The following is an 18,450-nucleotide window of genomic DNA, read 5'->3' as shown; positions in this document are numbered from 1 at the left end:
GTTCTTTCCTTTCTTGTCTTCTTTTGGATTAATCAAATAATGTTTCTATTGTTTTACTCCTATCCTCTGTATTAGTTTGTTACTTATATATTCTTTTAAGTTCTTTTAGTGGGTTATCATAGAGATTACAACACACCTCCTTGACTTAATACCACTTTAGTATAAATAAGTTTACCATTCTCTTGACAAAAAATAGAGCCTTAGAACACTCAAGTTATATATAAACCCTTCCTGTTTTTGCATTTTGTTGTCATATATTTTATTTCTTTCTATATTTTAAACCTCACAAATTCAAATCTTAGTTGGGAAGGAAATGTTAGCTTCATGACACTTGATACACACCTCTTCCCAGCTTTACCTAGACTAGCATTGGCAAACTCATTGGTAAGTTGGTACTTTTTAGTTCACACCTGAAAACTTATCCTATCTACATATATTTTAGACTCTAACTGTCCATTTTAGCTCTGGAAATTCTAATTTGAGAATTAAAATTTAGGAAAGGATTTCTAAACTTCCCTGGTTTGGTGCACCTTCATTGTCCTGAAAACTGGAATAAGAATTTTAAAATAAGGAGCTTTTCAGAGTCAGCAGTTGCTGGGACAGAAATCCAATGTAAGCAGTGCAATGCTTTGAGTGCTTCTTTGGTCACCAAAAGTGTTAGGGATTGGAGGACCTGGGCCCCCACTTTGTTCTTGGACCACTTGAATACGTAGCCCCAAATTCCCAAGGTAATTTTTTATTAGCTTACAAAAGTAACATTTAGACCATTAGCTCCCTGACCGTTTCTTTCACTCTCAGAAGCTAATCTCCCACTCCACAAGAGGCAAGAGGTATGATCTCTGGAAAAATAGAATCAGAGAGTCTCTGGACATAAGGCAAAGTGAAGATTCTGAGCTGAAAGGATAAGGAATGTTTTTTTTTTTTAATATATATAATTTTAATCTTTATCTCTAGTTTTTTTTTAAATTTTATTTTATTATGTTATGTTAATCACCATACATTACATCATTAGTTTTTGATGTAGTGTTCCATGATTCATTGTTTGCGTATAACACCCAGTGTTTTTAAACAGTGAGACCAACAATCCCCTTTCTTCAACTGGTTCTCAGAAAGCATTCCCGAAGCAAAGAGTTTTGATGATACTTCTCTGGAAATACTAATATCTTCAGAGGAAATATCTACCAATACTGACATATGAGTGAGTCTCCAGGGAAAAGTGGACTTCCGGCAGGCATATCCTGCTCATGCACATAGAACTCTTACATTTTTTTAGTGTGCCTCTCTTACATAAAGATGGAAACCCAAGGATCACCAGACATTTTTAAAGAGATTTTTTTTTAAAGACTTTATTTATTTATTTGAGAGAGAGCATGAGCTGTGGAAGGGGCAGGGGCAGAGGGAGAAGTGGACTCCCTGCTGAGCAGGCAGCCTGACATGGGGCTCGATCCCAGGACCCTGGAATTATGACCGAGCTGAAGGCAGACGCTTAACCAAGTGAGCCACCCAGATGCCCCTTTAAAGAGAGTTTTAAGAAATTTTTTGAGATCCCAGAAAATTGACTTACCACATATATTTTATCAGGAATTTACCAGAGAATGTGCTCCACCAAAGTAAGTGAATAAACCAAGAAAGAAGAAGATACAGGATGTATGAGCCAGAGGATCCGATTTAGAACAGCACTAATGGACAATCCTCAAATGATACAGCTGTGCAGCCATCCTGGAGAAGCAACCTATGCGGAGAGAAGCCCCAGGCTGGCGGCTCTGGGAGGGCGGAGTGCGCTTGACAGAGAGGGAGTACATGATATATTTACAAGACAGCCAAAGACGATTCACCTTTATATAATTGAAGACTGTGAAAAAACAAAAACAAAACAATGAAGTAAAACTAGTACATAAAAATTATATTTCAAGAAAAAAATCTGCTGAAATAAAACCTGCATTTACATGTTGAAAAGTACACACCATGACTTTGGGGGAATATCTGTGACAGTGACAGTGAACTCTAGACATGTCCTAATAAAACGATTAGATCTTGAAGATAAAGGACAAAATCTGGGCCTCCAGGTGAAAAACCAAAATCACTTACAGAAGGAAGAATATTAGGGCTTCATCAGACTTCTCAACAACCACATTCAATGCAGAAAGTTGCTGAGGAAATTCTGTAGGATACAAAAGGAAATAAGTATGAGCCAATGATGGCATAACCAACCAATCTATTCTTCAAGTATCAAGGATACATAAAATCTGTTTTGAATATGCAAGTACTTGTTGGCTTATCCTGTGTAATCTACTAGAAGATAAGCTTCAGCCAACCAAGTGATGATTGGAGAAACAAAGGCCAAAGAATTGATGGTAAGCACTGGATACATTCAACTGTAGACCCAAGATTAAATCAAAGGAGGAAGTAAGAGTGGAAGAATAGTATCTAAATGCTCTGTGTATGGTAAAGGATAAAACATCAAAACTATAAAAATATGAGAGAAGGAGGAAAGGAAAAGGGAAATAAAACAAGCTAAGTGATTGCCACACGTGGGAATGAAAGAATATGATATAAACTCGTCAAATCTAATAGTAGAAGCCAAGTTAAGGTTAAATATGCCAAGATACGTACTAAAGATACTATTTAATGACACCACAGTAGCAGAGTACTCCCAGTGGCCAGATTCTGGTTTATTAATACCATTTTCTTTTTTTTTTTTTTTAAAGATTTTATTTATTTATTCATGAGAGACAGAGAGAGAGAGAGAGGCAGAGGGAGAAGCAGGCTCCCAAGGAGCAGGAAGCCCACTGCGGGACTCAATCCCACGACCCTGAGATCATGACCTGAGCCGAAGGCAGATGCTTAACCATCTGAGCCACCCAGGCGCCCTATTAATACCATTTTCCACAAAAAGAAGCAGGACTCCTTGGGGTAGGTGGCTGGTTTTGGGTCTGGGGCAGAGAATGTATAAGATGAGCCTGGAATAACTTGTTTTGCAGAAAGCAGGTAAGCACTCAAGTATAACAGAATCATGTCAAAAGGAGTCAGGAGGCAGCCTGGAGGGCTCCTACTGGCCGAAGTTGGGACAATTTGAGGATCCAAAAAAAGAACCAAAACAAAAAACCCCCAAAACCCCAATGACTATAGATGATTAAAACATATTAAACATATGAAAAGTCAGTAAATCTCTAATCATACTGAAAAAAATCCCAAACAAACAAAACCTTGCTTACTAATCATTGGGGGTGACTACTACAGCTACTCCTTACCTTGGATATAGTAATTAAAGGGAAAGGATCAAGCACAGAGTAAGGATTTATATCAGGACAACTGCATTGTTTCAGTTCTTAAGGGCAAACTCTTTCTCACTGAAGAATGTCTACTAAAAACTAAAAAGAGTTGAAGAGCTAGACCGTTACAAAATATTACTGTCCAGAGCCAGAGCTAGTCCCAAGGGCAAAAACAAGAATTTATGGTGGAGGGATCTGGTAATTCCCACCTCACCCCGATGATTAAATCAGTACCTGACGGTGGGATAACCAGATGCCACATGCTCTTTCCAGCTGGGATGCATGGCGACACACAGAGTATCACCTGTGATCACCTATGTCAAAAATGTTTAAACAAAATCTCATTAAGCCTTTTGATCTAACTTCATTTTATAAGACATGCAGAGGGTACAGAAAAAAAAAAAATTTAAACCACTAGGAAACCAATAGACAAAGCCAGGATGTGGCTGTTCTAAAGACAGTCACTTTGGTTTCTTCAGTAACAGAAGAAGAAAGGAAAGGGTGCTTATTCTCACGTAAAAGAGACCTCAGGGACATAGCCACCAAATGTAGTGCGTGGTACTTGCCTGGACATTGGTTCAAATAAACCAGTTATAAAAGATATTTTTTGGGGGGAGGTTACAGGTAACTGGAAAATTTGAGTGTAGATTAGGTATTCGTTGATATTAGGAGAGTATTACGAATTTTTTTATGTGTGAAAAATGCTATTGTAATTATATAAATAGGTCCTTACTTTTCAGAGATGCATACTTAGATATATAGGGGTGAGAGATTATAATATCTATTACTTGAAAATAACAGAAGAAAACAAAAAGAAGCGAATATTGCCAAACATTTACAATTTTGAAGTCTAGGTGATGGGTATATGTGTGTTCATTAGATCATATTCTCTGCTCTTTTGTATGTTTGAATGTTGAAATAATACAAATTTAAAAAGCGTTTTGCAGCTGAACATGTCTGACAACTGAAATGTCTGGCTGCCTGAATGTTCCTGGTTTGTCTTTGAGATTAGTGGCGAGGGAACTGGAAGTTATTGGCTACAGAGATAGCATTGTTCCTTCACTGGCTGCGAGCTTCGAGGCCCGCAATCACAAGGTTGGATAGTGGCCAGCAGGACAACTGGCCAGGACATAGATCACAGGCTGTGACTGTCTGTCTGAGGACTTCTTTCTCAGTTCCTGCCCTGAGGCTTTGAGTACTGTCTTACTGGGGTCAAACTGTCCTGGATGAAGTCCCTTAAACAGGGGAGCCATCGTTCAGATGGACTTTTGCAGCTTGTGGTCTTCCCTGTACCCCTTTAGGCAGGCTCAGTTGGGGTTAATTATTTGTTATCTTTAGCCCTGAAAGTCATTTATCCTCACATACTTGTATCTCTGGCCCAGTAGAAGCATAGGAGCTTGGGAGAAAGCATGAACCTCCTTTATAAAATGAAATAACTGTATCTTTCCCTGAAAACACCAGATTTGGGGGAAATCGAGACTTCAGTAATTAAATAGTTGATGTTCTAGTTTTTAACCTCAGCATATTATATACAGATCCACTGTAGTAGATACCTGAAAATTCTAGGTGATCCTTCCCTTTACAGATGAAGATGTTGAGATGCAGAGAAAGTGAGGAATTCATTAGTGGCAGAACTGAGGCTAGAACCCAGCTCTCTTCATGTCGGGTTCAAACTCTTTTCAACTTACCATACTTCCTACTGACTGGCTCCAAATTCTTTTTTTTTTTAAGATTTTATTTATTTATTTGACAGAGAGAGACACAGCGAGAGAGGGAACACAAGCGGGGGGAGTGCGAGAGGGAGAAGCAGGCTTCCCGCCGAGCAGGGAGCCCGATGTGGGGCTCGATCCCAGGACCCTGGGACCATGACCTGAGCCGAAGGCAGACGCTTAAGGACTGAGCCACCCAAGTGCCCCAAACTTTTTTCTTTTCAAAGATTTTATTTTGGGGGCTCCTGGGTGGCTCAGTTGGTTAAGCACCTGACTTGAGCTCAGGTCATGATCTCAGGGTCCTGGGATTGAGCCTCTTGCTCAGCAGGGAGTCTGCTTCTTCTCCCTCTGCCCCTTATCCTGCCCCTGCTCTCTCTCTCTCTCAAATAAATAAATAAAATCTTAAGACTTTATTTTATTTTACTTTATTTATTTTTTTAAAAGATTTTATTTATTTATTTGAGAGAGAGAGACATAGCGAGAGCAGGAACACAAGCAGGGGGAGTGGGAGAGGGAGAAGCAGGCTTCCCGCCGAGCAGGGAGCCCGACGCGGGGCTCGATCCCAGGACCCTGGGATCATGACCTGAGCCGAAGGCAGACGCTTAACGACTGAGCCACCCAGGCGCCCCGGCTCCAAATTCTTTGCCTCCATTCAGACCCTTCCCTGGTGATACAAGAAGTTTTTTAGATGTTTCTGCTCTCATGCACCTTGCAACATACTTGGATAAACATTTTCAGGACCAGATTGTGCTTCACTTGGAAAATTGGGGGTGTCACAGTACCTGTAACACAGGGCAGCCTATGGAGGGGGCAAATGAGTGATGCATGCAGATGTCAGAAGTTGCTGCTGGAAAAAGACACCGAGGGAGGTTGGTTGCGTGATATCCTTAAATCATATTTAGTCTTGTAGGGCAAGGAACTTGGTTTCGTCTGTGTTCACAGAGAGCACAAGACTGTCCAGGCCCAATCCACCCAGTGAAATTTGCAAGAGATCTCTTTGTAAACCAGAACGCCATTTTTTTGGTTTTCAGGGGAGGACATGCCTGTCCAGAGGCCCCAGATATTTGTGCCTGTATTCAGAGCATCCTGTCCTCAAGAGACAAAGAATCAAAACCATTACCAACATTTTGCCTGGTGAATTTTGCCTCAGAGCAAAAATGTTGGGTAGACGAGGAGGGTAGAATAACTTTATGTGATCAGACCATCAGCTCATCCAGTTCAGTGCCTTCACTGTACCTCCTTTGGACCCAGTGGGATTAACATTTGCTAAAACTTGCTCTTTGGTTTCATTTGTTCATATACATTAATAGGGTCAATGAGATAATTTTTTCCGCCTCAAGTTTATTCATACCTTGATTTGATTCCTAGGTCATTCTTCCTGCTTTGACCAAGCAATCATCATGTTCCTTTAGGTAAAGATATCATGAGACTTTTGCTAGCTCAACTTCTAGATGGTAAGTTAGTTCAAAGTCCCAGGGACATTGCTCTGTAGCTACCAGCCAGGCACTGAGCAAATGGGGAGTGCTCTTGGCCGGTGGTTCCCAGACAGGAAACCCCACTGGGGCTATGACTGAAAGTTTTGTCTGGTTAGAAGTCATTTAAGAAGCTCTGCTTAAGGCTGTGGTGGCTCTGTCAGTCATTCCTCCATGGCTGTTGCCAGTGCCTCCATCTCTGAAGGACCATTTTGAATAAGACTATCATGTCACCCATCACTTGACAGAGTCGTCTTCTCTCTAGGTGCCTATGTGGAATAAAATTATCCATAGAAAGCACATAGAATGGCATGCACATTTACAGCAATGGCTATACCTCAGGTGGGCTCCTCGAATTATTACCCTGACCTCACAGACAGCAAGCTTGAGGCACATAGATCTGAGGTGAGGTGAGATAGTGTGAGGTGATAATACCCAAAATATAATACCACAGATCAGTGGAGGAATTGACACTAGAACTTAGAAATATATGCCAGCATGCTTTCAGCTCCCGATGTTTCTCCAGAAGCTAGAAATAGGTCAAGGTTTCTCATGGTTAGTTTATAGTGAGGAAAACAAAAGTTGAGGGCCAAAGCAGGTCTGTGTGATCTCGACTAAATAACACCCGGGGAAGAGGGGAAACACTTTGACTATTGTTCAACAGTGGCTCCTCCACATCTTCCCATCCTGCTGCCCGGCATCTGAGCCCACCCAGCCTCTCAGGGGCTGTGCCAAAACCTCTGCTGGCCTGACCGTCTCTCAAGCAGGTGCAACGAGAGCCAGGGGGTGTTGGAAGCACACCTTCAGCTGGCCGCCCGCGCACCTGCTCCCTCTAGCTTGTGCCCCCCACGGGTCTACTGGCTACGGTTAGAAACCTCGCTTCCTGAAAGACTGAGTCACACCAGGAAACAATAGCCACCTTGGTGCTTTGAACATCCCTTTCCCCCTGGATTCAAGCCAGGCCCTCTCTTGCAGGATAGGAGGAGAGTGTGAGTTACTTTCCAGGTAAGAACCATCTGGTATCAAGCCCTTTCTGGGCCAAGCTCTGCTCGAGGTCTGAACTCACCCCAAATTCTGATTAACATCAAAGGTAGAAGTTTACGGGAAGCCTTATTGGAGAAAGCACAAGGAGGCCCATTGTGGAGGTCCAAAATGGCCACAGGCTTCTGTTCCAAGAAGCCACAGGGACTCCCCCCGATCATAAAGCTAGTCCAGGGCGCCTGGGTGGCTCAGTTGGTTAAGCAACTGCCTTCGGCTCAGGTCATGATCCTGGAGTCCCTGGATTGAGTCCCGCATCGGGCTCCCTGCTCGGCAGGGAGTCTGCTTCTCCCTCTGACCCTCCTCCCTCTCATGTGCTCTCTCTCATTCTCTCTCTCTCCAATAAATAAATAAAATCTTTAAAAATAAATAAATAAATAAATAAATAAATAAATAAATAAATAAATAAAAATAAAGCTAAGCCAGATTCCTGAAGTTGAACATGGCCCTGGGACAGTGAGCCCAGAGCTCGAGCTTGGTTGTGGAACAGAGATTCTAGCTGCTCACTTCCGGGACCATGCCAGTCCACAGTGACGTTTCCATTGGGGTGCTGCTAAGTGTCAGTGTCAGCTGTTATTTATAGAATGGAAAAGATTTCCCTTTATTCTGTAATTGTATTTTTCTACTTTTTTGATGTCAAAATATTATTTTCTTATATGAAATTATTGTAATGACAAATGTTAGGTTTTTAAAAAATGTATTCAATTAGCAAAGTAAAAAGTTGGCAATTCATGTATCCCGATTTAAAAAATTAAGTGTAGTCTGTGAAATTTCAAAGTGTAGGAACCACTGTTTTTTGATGTTCCAAGGAAAAATTGGTTTTCCAGATGCTTGGGACTTGAAGTAAGTGCTTTTTAGAAGAGGTGGGTTTAAAGCTCCTCGTTTCTAGATTCGTTCAGCTCCTACTTCCCACATGCACAATTCTTTTATTAGACCTCATCTGCCCTTACTCTTGACCCAGTTTCCTCATGTGGACTTGTTTCTCCAAGAACACAGTGAACTTGGCCTAGCAGAGCTGTGGTGTGTGTCCACTCCCATAGCTTATATCCTTTGATGTTTGCACTTCTGCCTGACTAATGGCCTGTCCATTCCCCTTCAGGACATAGAAGGGGTTATCTCCTGTTCTTCCTAATGATATTTTTGGCTGACTACTAGGGGAAAGGATCACATTAATACATAAAGTGTCCCATGGAACAGATTCTAATTTGGTGATATGATTTGAAAGCTCTGTGTAACCCTCAAATATCTTCCAGAAAGATCTGCTACCATGTCTAAAAATCCTCACAGAGTCATTCTTCAAAGGTTTTGCAGAAACAAAAATTAAATCTTGTTGAAGCTTGATATCACCTGGGAGTGGTAGCACATTAGCATAGTTTAACAGAGCTGAGTAGTCCACTATCATAAAATAATTTATTTACCAATCATTTTCTTATCTAGCATCTTATAGGGCCCTGAGGGAATGACAAGGTAAGGTAGGTTTTGATGTAGGGATGGGATGGAATGTCAGTTTTCTTTTCTGACTAGCTTAGGTTTGTTTCTTTTCTGGGTAGAGTAAGTTTCTGAAGAAAGTCGTGATGCATAGGTGAGTGTGTAGGTTTGTGTGTGTGTGTGTCTCCAAGCATAGGGAGGTAATGATGGTTTATGAATAAGAGGACAAGAGTTAAGTTATTACATGCCCCAAAATGTGTAGATGAAAGGCATTAGCCACAAATTCTGCCTGCTTCACAATTCTGACCAGGGCTGGCCCTTAGGGCGAAGAGCAGGCCTTCCCCCAACATCTGGGCAAGAGTCAAGTTGAAGTCCCAATTCCATATGTCTAAATATTTAAAAGTTATAAATCAAGCCAATGAAGTATCAAATAGCCTTCTAACTTGCCTTCTAACTTCCAACTATATAGTTGATTCTCATTACTTGTGGATTCTGTATTTTCAAATTTGCCTCCCTCTAAAATTTATTTCTAACCCCCAAATCAATACTTGTAGCACTTTTGTGGTCACTCACAAGCATGCACAGAATGGTGAAAAATTTGAGTTGCCTAATATGCATGTTCCCAACTGAGGTCAAAGAAGGCAACACTCTGCCTTCTTCTTCTTTTTATTTTTTATTTTATTTTTTTCTTCTTCTTTTTAAAAATAAAGGTATAATTCACATATAACATTATGTTAGTTATGTTATATTATGTATAATATAATGATTTGAAAGTTGTATATATTATAGAATAATCACAATAAATTTAGTTAATTTCCATTACAACACATAGCAACAAAATGTTTTTTCTTGTAAAAAGAACTTTTAAGATATATTTTCTTAATAACTTTCAGATATACAATTTAGTAGTATTAACTATAGTCACCATGCTGTACTTTGACATCCTTGGGAATTATATATTTCACAACTGGAAGTTAATTATCTTTTGCCCAACCCTACCTCCTGCCTGAACTGTTCTCTGTATCCATGAGTTTATTTTTTAAAAAAAGATTCCACATATAGGTGAGATCATATAGTTTTTTCTCTCTCTGTCTGGCTTATTTCACTTAGCATAATGCCCTCAAGGTCCATCCATCCATTCATCCATCCATCCATGCTTTCACAAATGGCAAGTTTTCCTTCTTTTTATGGCTGAATAATATTCCTTTTTTTTTTTTTTAAAGATTTTATTTATTTATTTGAGAGAGAGAGAATGAGAGACAGAGAGCACGAGAGGGAAGAGGGCAGAGGGAGAAGCAGACCCCCTGCTGAGCAGGGAGCCCGATGTGGGACTCGATCCCGGGACTCCAGGATCATGACCTGAGCCGAAGGCAGTCGCTCAACCAACTGAGCCACCCAGGCGCCCTGAATAATATTCCTAAATATATATAAATAAAATTCATTTTCTTAGGTTGCTTCCATATTTTGGCCATTGTAAATAATGCTGCAGTGAACATGGGGGTACATATGTCTTTTCAAGGAGGTGTTTTGTTTCCTTCAGATAAATACTCAGAAGTGGAATTGCTGGATTTTACAGTAGTTCTATTTTTCATTTTTTGAGGAACAGCTACATGGTTTTCCACAGTACTGCACCAATTTACATTCTCAACAACAAAGTGCAAGGGTTGCCTTTTCTCCACATCCTCGTCAACATGTTATTTTTTTTATAACAGCCCTTTAAACAGATGTGAGGAGATATCTCATTGTGGTTTTGATTTGTGTTTCCCTAATAATTAGTGATGTTGAGCCTCTTTTTGTGTACCTGTTGGCCAGCTATATCTCTTCTTTGGAAAAGGTTCTATTTAGATCCTCTGCCCATTTTTTAATTGGAAGATGATGATGATGATGATGATCTTACTATTGAGTTTCATGATTTCTTTCTATATTTTGGATATTAGTCCCTTATCAGTGATATAATTTACAAATATTTTCTCCCACTGAGTAGGTTACATTTTCATTGTGTTGATGAGTTCCTTTGCTGTGCAGAAGCTTTTTAGTTTGATGTAGTCCTACTTGTATATTTTTGCTTTTGTTGCCTTCACTTTTTGTTTCTCTTTTTGTTTCAAATCATAAGCAAGACCTATGTTAAGAAGCTTGCTGCCTATGTTTTCTTCTAGGGGTTTTATGGCTTCAGGTGTTATGTTCAAGTCTTTAATCCATTTTGAGTTAATTTTTGTGTAAGAGATCTAAGAAAATGGTCCAGTTTCATTCTTTTGCATGTGGCTGTCCAGTTTTTCCAACACTATTTATTAAAGAGACTGTCCTTGGGGCACCTGGGTGGCTCAGTTGTTAGGTGTCTGCCTTTGGCTCTGGTCGTGATTCCAGGGTCCTGGGATCGAGCCCCACATCAGGCTCTCTGCTCGGCGGGAAGCCTGCTTCTCCCTCTCCCACTCCCCCTGCTTGTGTTCCCTCTCTCGCTGTGTCTCTCTCTGTCAAAATAAATAAATAAAATCTTAAAAAAAAAAACAAACAGTAAAAAGAACCACACTTCTAAACAGGAGAGTGGCTGATGGTCACGGACCTGGGGCTTGCCAAGCCTGCACTTGGCCAATCCCTCAGCAGCCCTCCAGGGTGGGCTCGATCCACACCCCCTTTAAAAAAATAAATTAATTAATTAAAAATAAAGAGACTGTCCTTTTCCCATAGTATATGCTTGGCTCCTTTGTCATAAATTAATTGATTCCATGTGTGTGTGTTTATTTTTGGATTCTCTATTCTGTTTCACTGGTCTATATGTCTGTTTTTATGCCAGTACTATATTGTTTGATTACTATAGCTTCATAATATAGTTTGAAATCAGGAAGTATGATGCCTCTAGCTTTATTCTTCTTTCTCAAAATTTCTTTGACTATTGGGGGTCTTTTGTGGTTCTATATAAATTTAAGGACTGTTTGTTCTAGTTCTGTGAAAAATGCTATTGGAGTTTTTCTTTTTTTTCTTTCAAGTTTTTATTTAAATTACAGTTAGGTAGTTAACATACTAATATTAGTTTCAGGTGTAGAATTTAGTGATTCAACACTTACACACAACACCCAGTGCTCATTACAGGTGCCCTCCTTAATCCCCATCATCTATGTAACACATCCCCCCCACCTCCCCTGTGGTAACCATTAGTTTGTTGTCTATAATTAAGAGTCTGTTTCTTGGTTTTCTTCTCTTTTTCTTCCCCCAAGCTCATTTGTTTTGTTTCTTAAATTCCACATATGAGTGAAATCATATGGTATTTGTCTTTCTCTGACTGACTTATTTCACTTAGCATAACTCTAGCTCCATCCACATCATTGCAAATGGCAAGATTTCATTCTTTTTTTATGGCTATAAATATATAGCATTTAGCCACACACATATACACACACACACACACACACACAGATATCACCTCACACCAATCAGAATGGCTAAAATTACCAACACAGGAAACAACAGGTGCTGGCGAGGATGCAACGGGGGACCCTCTTATACTGTTGGTGGGAATGCAAAGTGGAGCAGCCACTCTGGAAAACAATACGGAGGTTCCTCAAAAGTTAAAAATAGAACTACCCTGTGATCCAGCAATTGCACCACTAGGTATTTACCCAAAGGATTAAAAAAAAACAAACAAAGGGATACATGCACCCCGATGTTTATAGCAGCCATTGGAATTTTGATAGGGATTACATTGAATCTGTAGATTTCTTTGTGTAGTATGGACATTTTAATAATATTAATTTTTTTCCAATCCATGAACATGGAATATCTTTCCATTTCTTTGTGTCTTCTTCATTTTCTTTCATCATGTCTTAGAGTTTTCAGTGTATAAGTCTTTCGCTTCCTTGGTTAAATTTATTTCTAGGTATTTTATTCTTTTTGATGCATTTGTAAATGGGATTGTTTTCTTTTTTATAAATTTTTTTTTTTAAAGATTTTATTTATTTATGTATTAGAAAGCGAGAGAGAGAGAAACAGCATGAGAAGGGAGAAGGTCAGAGGGAGAAGCAGGCCCGCCGCTGAGCTGGGAGCCTGATGCGGGACTCGATCCCAGGACTCCAGGATCATGACCTGAGCCGAAAACAGTCGCTTAACCAACTGAGCCACCCAGGCGCCCGGGATTGTTTTCTTAATTTCTCTTTCTGATAGTTTGTTATTAGTGCATAGAAATACAACAGATTTTTATATATTGATTTTATGTACTGCAACTCTACTGAATTTGTTACTAATAGTTTTTTGGTGGAGTCTTTAGGGTTTTCTATATATAATGTCATCTGTAAATAGTGACAGTTTTACTTCTTTCTTTCTGATATGGATGCTTTTTATTTATTTTTCTTGCCTAATCACTCTGGCTAGTACTTCCAATACTATGTTTAGTAAAAGTGGAAAGAATGGCATTCTTGTCTTGTTCCTGATCTTAGAAGAAAAGCTTTCAGCTTTTCACCATTGAGTGTGTTGTTATCTGTGGGCTTGTCATATATGGCCTTTATTATGTTGAGATATTTTCCCTCCATACCCAATTTGTTTAGAGTTTTAATCATGAAAGGATGTTGAATTTTGTCAAGTGCTTTTTCTGCATCTATTGAGATGCTCATATGATTGTTGTCCTTCATTTCGATAATGTGGTGTATTATATGGATTGATTTGCAAATGTTGAACCATCCTTGTATCTCTAGAAAAAATCCCACTTCATCATGGTTTTAATGTAATATTGAATTTAGTTTCTTAATAGTTTGTTGAGGAATTTTGCATCTATGCTCATCAGAGATATTGGTCTTTAATTTTCTTTTCTTGTAGCATTCTTGTCTTGTTTTGGTATCAGGGTAATGCTGGCCTTGTAAAATGAATTTGGAAATGTTCCCTCCTTTTCTAATTTTTGGAAGTGTTTGAGAAGAACTAGTATTAATTCTTCTTTCTCTGCATATTTGGTAGACTTCACCAGTAAATCCTTCTGGTCTTAGACTTTTGTTTGTTGGGAGGATTACTGATTCATTCTTACTAGTAATCAGTCTATTCAGATTTTCTGTTCATGATTCAGTCTTTGTACATTTTATGTTTCTTGGAATTTATCCATTTCCTATAGATTGTTCAATTCATCAGTGTATAATTTTTCATTGTAGCTCTTATTATCCTTTGTATTTCTGTGGTATCAGTTGTAATGTGTCCTCTTTCATTTCTGATTTTATTTATTTGAATGCTCTCTTTTTTTCTTGGAAAGTCTAGCTAAAGGTTGACACATTTTGTTTAACTTTTCAAAAAAATCGTCTCTTCAATGGACTCTGAAAAACAAACAGGGTTTTAGAGGGGAGGGGGGTGGGAGGATGGGTTAGCCTGGTGGTGGGTATTGAGGAGGACACATTCTGCATGGAGCACTGGGTGTTGTGCACAAACAATGAATCATGGAACACTTCATCTAAAACTAATGTTGTAATGTATGGGGATTAACATAAGAATAAAAAAAATAAATAAATTTAAAAAAAGAAAAAAAATCGTCTCTTAGCTTCATTGATATTTTCTATCATCTTTTTAGTTCCTGTTTCATCTATTTCTATTTTGATCTTTGTTATTTCCTTCCTTCTTCCAAATTTGGGTTTGTTCCTCTTTTTCTCTTTCCCTCAGGTGTAAAATTAGGTTGTTTAGCTAAGATTTTCTTTTGTTTCTTGATATAGGCATTTGTCACTATGAATTTTCCTCTTAAAATTGTTCTTGCTGCATCCCAGAAGTTTTGGTATGTCATATGTTTATTTTCATTTGTCTCAATGTATTTTTGAATTTTCTTTTAATTTCTTCTTTGATCCATTGGTTGTTCAGTAACATGTTGTTTTATCTCCACATATTTGTGAATTTATCTCCACATATTTGTAAGTTTTCTTCTTATAACTGATTTCTAGTTTGATTACCATTGTGGTTGGAAAAGATGCTTGATATGATTTCAATCTTAAATTATTAAGATTTATTTTGTGACCTCACATATGATCTGTCCTCAGGAATGTTCACTTGAGAAGAATGTGTATTCTGTTGCTTTCAGGTGGAACATTCCATATATGTCTGTTAAGTCCATCTGGTCTAATATGTCATTTAAAGCCACTGTTTCCTTATTGATATTCTGTCGAGATGATTTATCTATTGATGACATTGGGGTACTAAAGTCCCCTACTGTTATTGTTATCGATCTATGTCTCTTTCTTCCTTTCAGTCTGTTAATATTTGCTTTATATGTTTAAGTGCTCCTATGTTGGATACATAAATATTTACAAATGGATATCCTCTTGCTGGATTGACTGCTTTCCTTCTTTGTCTCTTATTACAGATTTTGTCTTAAAGTCTATTTTGTCTGATATAAGTATAGCTACCCCAGCTTTGCTTTGGTTTCCATTTGCATTGGATATAATCTTCTATCCCTTCACTTTCACTCTGTGTGTGTCCTTACATGTGAAGTGAGTCTCCTGTAGGCAGCAAATAGATGGGTCTTGCTTTTTTTTTTTTTAATTTATTCAGCCATTCTATGACTTTTGATTGGAGAATTTAGTCTATTAACATTTAAAGTAATTATTGATAAGTATGTTCTTATTGCCACTTTGTTAAATGTTTTATTGGCTATTTTATAATACCTGTCTCTGCACTATGCACTGGGATAGCTGGTTAAGAACTTTTTCTCTGTATGTTACAGTCTTATGGAACCCATTATTGTCAGCCCCACTGGCCACCGGAGCCAGTCAATCAAGGTGTGTTCCTTAGGTAACAGCCACAAAAACCAGTGCATCAGTGGTATGTGAAAACTTCTTTTTGGGAGATAAGTGACCTGGAGCAACACAGAGGGGAAGTGTGAAGATAACACCCACTCTCCAAGGTCTTTGGAGAGGATTATGGTTGGCTCTTAGATGTGTGATTAATTAGGACTCTGCTCTTCAGGCTGCAGCTATGAAAGTAGTCCTCTTTCACAGAAAGATTGGGCATTTCAGTCTATTGTCTCTGTGCTGTGCCCTGGAGTATATAGCCAGTTAAGAACACTTTATCTATATTTTACAGTCTTGTGGTAACCATTAGCACAAATTCCACCGTGCACCAGAGCCAGATGATTAGGAAGTTTTCTTTGGGTGGCAGCTGCAAATATTAGGGTGCCAAATGAGTGCGTCAATGCCTTTCTGGGAGATCCTGGTGACCTGGAGCAAGGCAGAGGGAGAGGCAAAGATGGCATCTGGTGGCCTCCATTTTTGGAGAGTATTTCAGTAGGCTTCTAGATGTGTGTTAAATTGGATGCTTGCCCCTAATGCCAAAGATTTAAGATAAGCAAATAGAACTCTTTCACAGAAAGACTGGGTGCTCTTCAGTAGGCTGTCTCTGTGCTGCGTCTTGGTCTTGGGTGAGTAAGTACACATGAATCCTTCAAGAACTGTTTCTCAGACTGCTATAGCCTTGTGGATCTTGTGGACACAAACCCTGCTGGCTTTCAAAGGTAGATGTTTTGGGAACCTGTCTTGCTAATGCAGATCTTAAACATTGAGGTACCAGATATGGGGTTCAACCCCTTTACTCCTCAGGTAGAAGCTTGGGATTGTGAGTTTTCTCCTTATTGTGCATTGCTGCACCAGGGGTGAGATTTAAGGTGAGATTATGTCTCAGCCTCTCCGATCCATTTCAATAGTGGTTTTTCCTTGGTAGCCTGATGCATAGGATTCACTCAGCTAGTTTTGGGGATTGTTTCAGAGGAAATTGTTCCAAATGTAGCTGTAGATTTGGTGTACCCATGAAAGAAGATAAGTTCAGGATCTCCTATGTCACCATCTTGAACTCTTGCTCTAGTCTTTACTGTTCTTTCTTCACTTTAGTGATCCATCCCATAATTCTCCTAGGTTTCTCCTACCCTTTCCCAATTTTGTAACCCCCTCACTGCTTTTTTGTTTGTTTGAGGAGCTATATATGCCCTACTGTAAAGCAAGGATTTTCTCCCTATAATTATAACTCAGAAAAGAGTTTGTCATATTTAGGGCATCCTCTTATTTGCTTCATTTTGGATAACAATCTACTGTTCAGGGCTCACATGAGTTGAAATAACCTCAATCCAGTACTAGTTTTGAGTTCTGATATAGTGTGTTTGATTAGAAATGATTTTAAAAGGACAGAGAAATTTAACACAGTTTTGGTCATTATAACAATATAGTGAAATGTTATTTTGGGCTTTAGAAATATACACTTCTAGGGTGAATGGGGAAAAAACTCTCCTGTTCTACATTATGTGATAATGCTTATGGATTGGGATAAAACTTCCAGAGATAGTATCATATACAGATCCAAAAAAATTCTAAATTTGAAAAAACCCAGAAATGATGATATACACTGGGAAAGTGGTGTTGAGTCACTTAGTAAGAAGAAGCATCAGAGGAATTTAGATAAAGTGATTTAAAGAAATACATAGAATGTCTTTAAAAATACTTAACATGGTAATTTCTATTATTTTATATATAATTTAAAATATATATGTAATAAAAATAACAAGACAAGTATTATACATAGATATTTGACTATTTTATCTTAATCTCTAAAAGCAAATACATTCATGTGGGCTAAAATTTATTTTTTAATTTTTAAATGTTCTCATTGGGAAATCAGAAGCCTACAGGCGAATATACAAGGGAGTGAGAATTGGGTGTCAACTGCTTACAACAGGAATCATCCTGTCTAATATGTCAGGAGTCAGTGGTATATCTCTGTAATATAGGTAATCAATAAGGTATTGAGTCAACTGATTGTCATTCTTTCTCTTCCAAGAAGTATGGCTGAGTAAAAAAATCTTAAAGTATTAAGATTAAGGCCAAGGGAAATAGAATAGCCAAGAGCTGCTTAAACTATGGGAGAGATAGAAGCATTGACCAACAATCCACTCCAAATTAGAAATGTGTACTAGAAAATATGTTGGAGACATGGTTGGGTTCTAGAAATAAATACACAGTCCATCTGTGGAATTGAGGCACCTGTTTATTTAGAGGGCTGTGAATTCCAGTCACTGATCAAAGTGGGAAACCCAAGGAAGAAAAGCATATCTAAGAGGACCTCCAAGGGTATTTTGTTTTCTGCTAGTCTTTCCTAAGAATGTAGGTACCATGGCAACTGACACATGTAAAACTGTATAAAAAATAGCAAATAAATGTTCAATAATGCTACCCAGAGGGTGAAGCATATTTTCATATTGTGAATTGGAAGTCTCAAATAGAATTAAAGCTTAGAAAAGTTTATATGTCTGAAGGAAAGGAGTGCAGTATTCCTAATGATATTTAGGTTCAAGTTCATAGATGTTCAAACCAGAAAAGGCCATGAAGCATCCATGAAGTTAAACTGCCCTCTTTTGAGGAAAGTGAACTGGAGCAGTCTTTTTCTTTTTAAGAAGATGTGACTCTGGCCTAACTGTTGGTCCAACGACTAATGTATGTTAAAGAGAACTCACATATAGGTTGATAGGAATGGAGTCTGACTGCCTTTTATGTGGCTGGCATGAAATTGGGTCCATAACAAGCAACAGAAACCAAC

The 18,450-nt window shown here is 38.7% G+C and overlaps 1 long non-coding RNA gene across 1 annotated transcript in view; it reads left to right on the top strand.

Annotated features, from left to right (window-relative positions):
• The window catches only part of LOC123850957 (uncharacterized), a 96,552-nt gene that overhangs the window by 60,299 nt on the left and 17,803 nt on the right, over positions 1–18,450 (top strand). Inside the window, exons 5-6 of the long non-coding RNA XR_006792447.3 lie at positions 1,582–2,354; positions 2,709–2,913. This is a non-coding gene — a long non-coding RNA (uncharacterized LOC123850957). The remainder of the gene's footprint in view (positions 1–1,581; positions 2,355–2,708; positions 2,914–18,450) is intronic.

The sequence above is a fragment of the Mirounga angustirostris genome, unplaced genomic scaffold, assembly GCF_029215605.1.
Source record: "Mirounga angustirostris isolate CCGP_5_RB_7025 unplaced genomic scaffold, mMirAng1.0.hap1 SCAF_10, whole genome shotgun sequence".
In the NCBI taxonomy this organism is placed as follows: domain Eukaryota; kingdom Metazoa; phylum Chordata; class Mammalia; order Carnivora; family Phocidae; genus Mirounga; species Mirounga angustirostris.
This window is presented reverse-complemented; position numbering and strand designations above follow the sequence as displayed.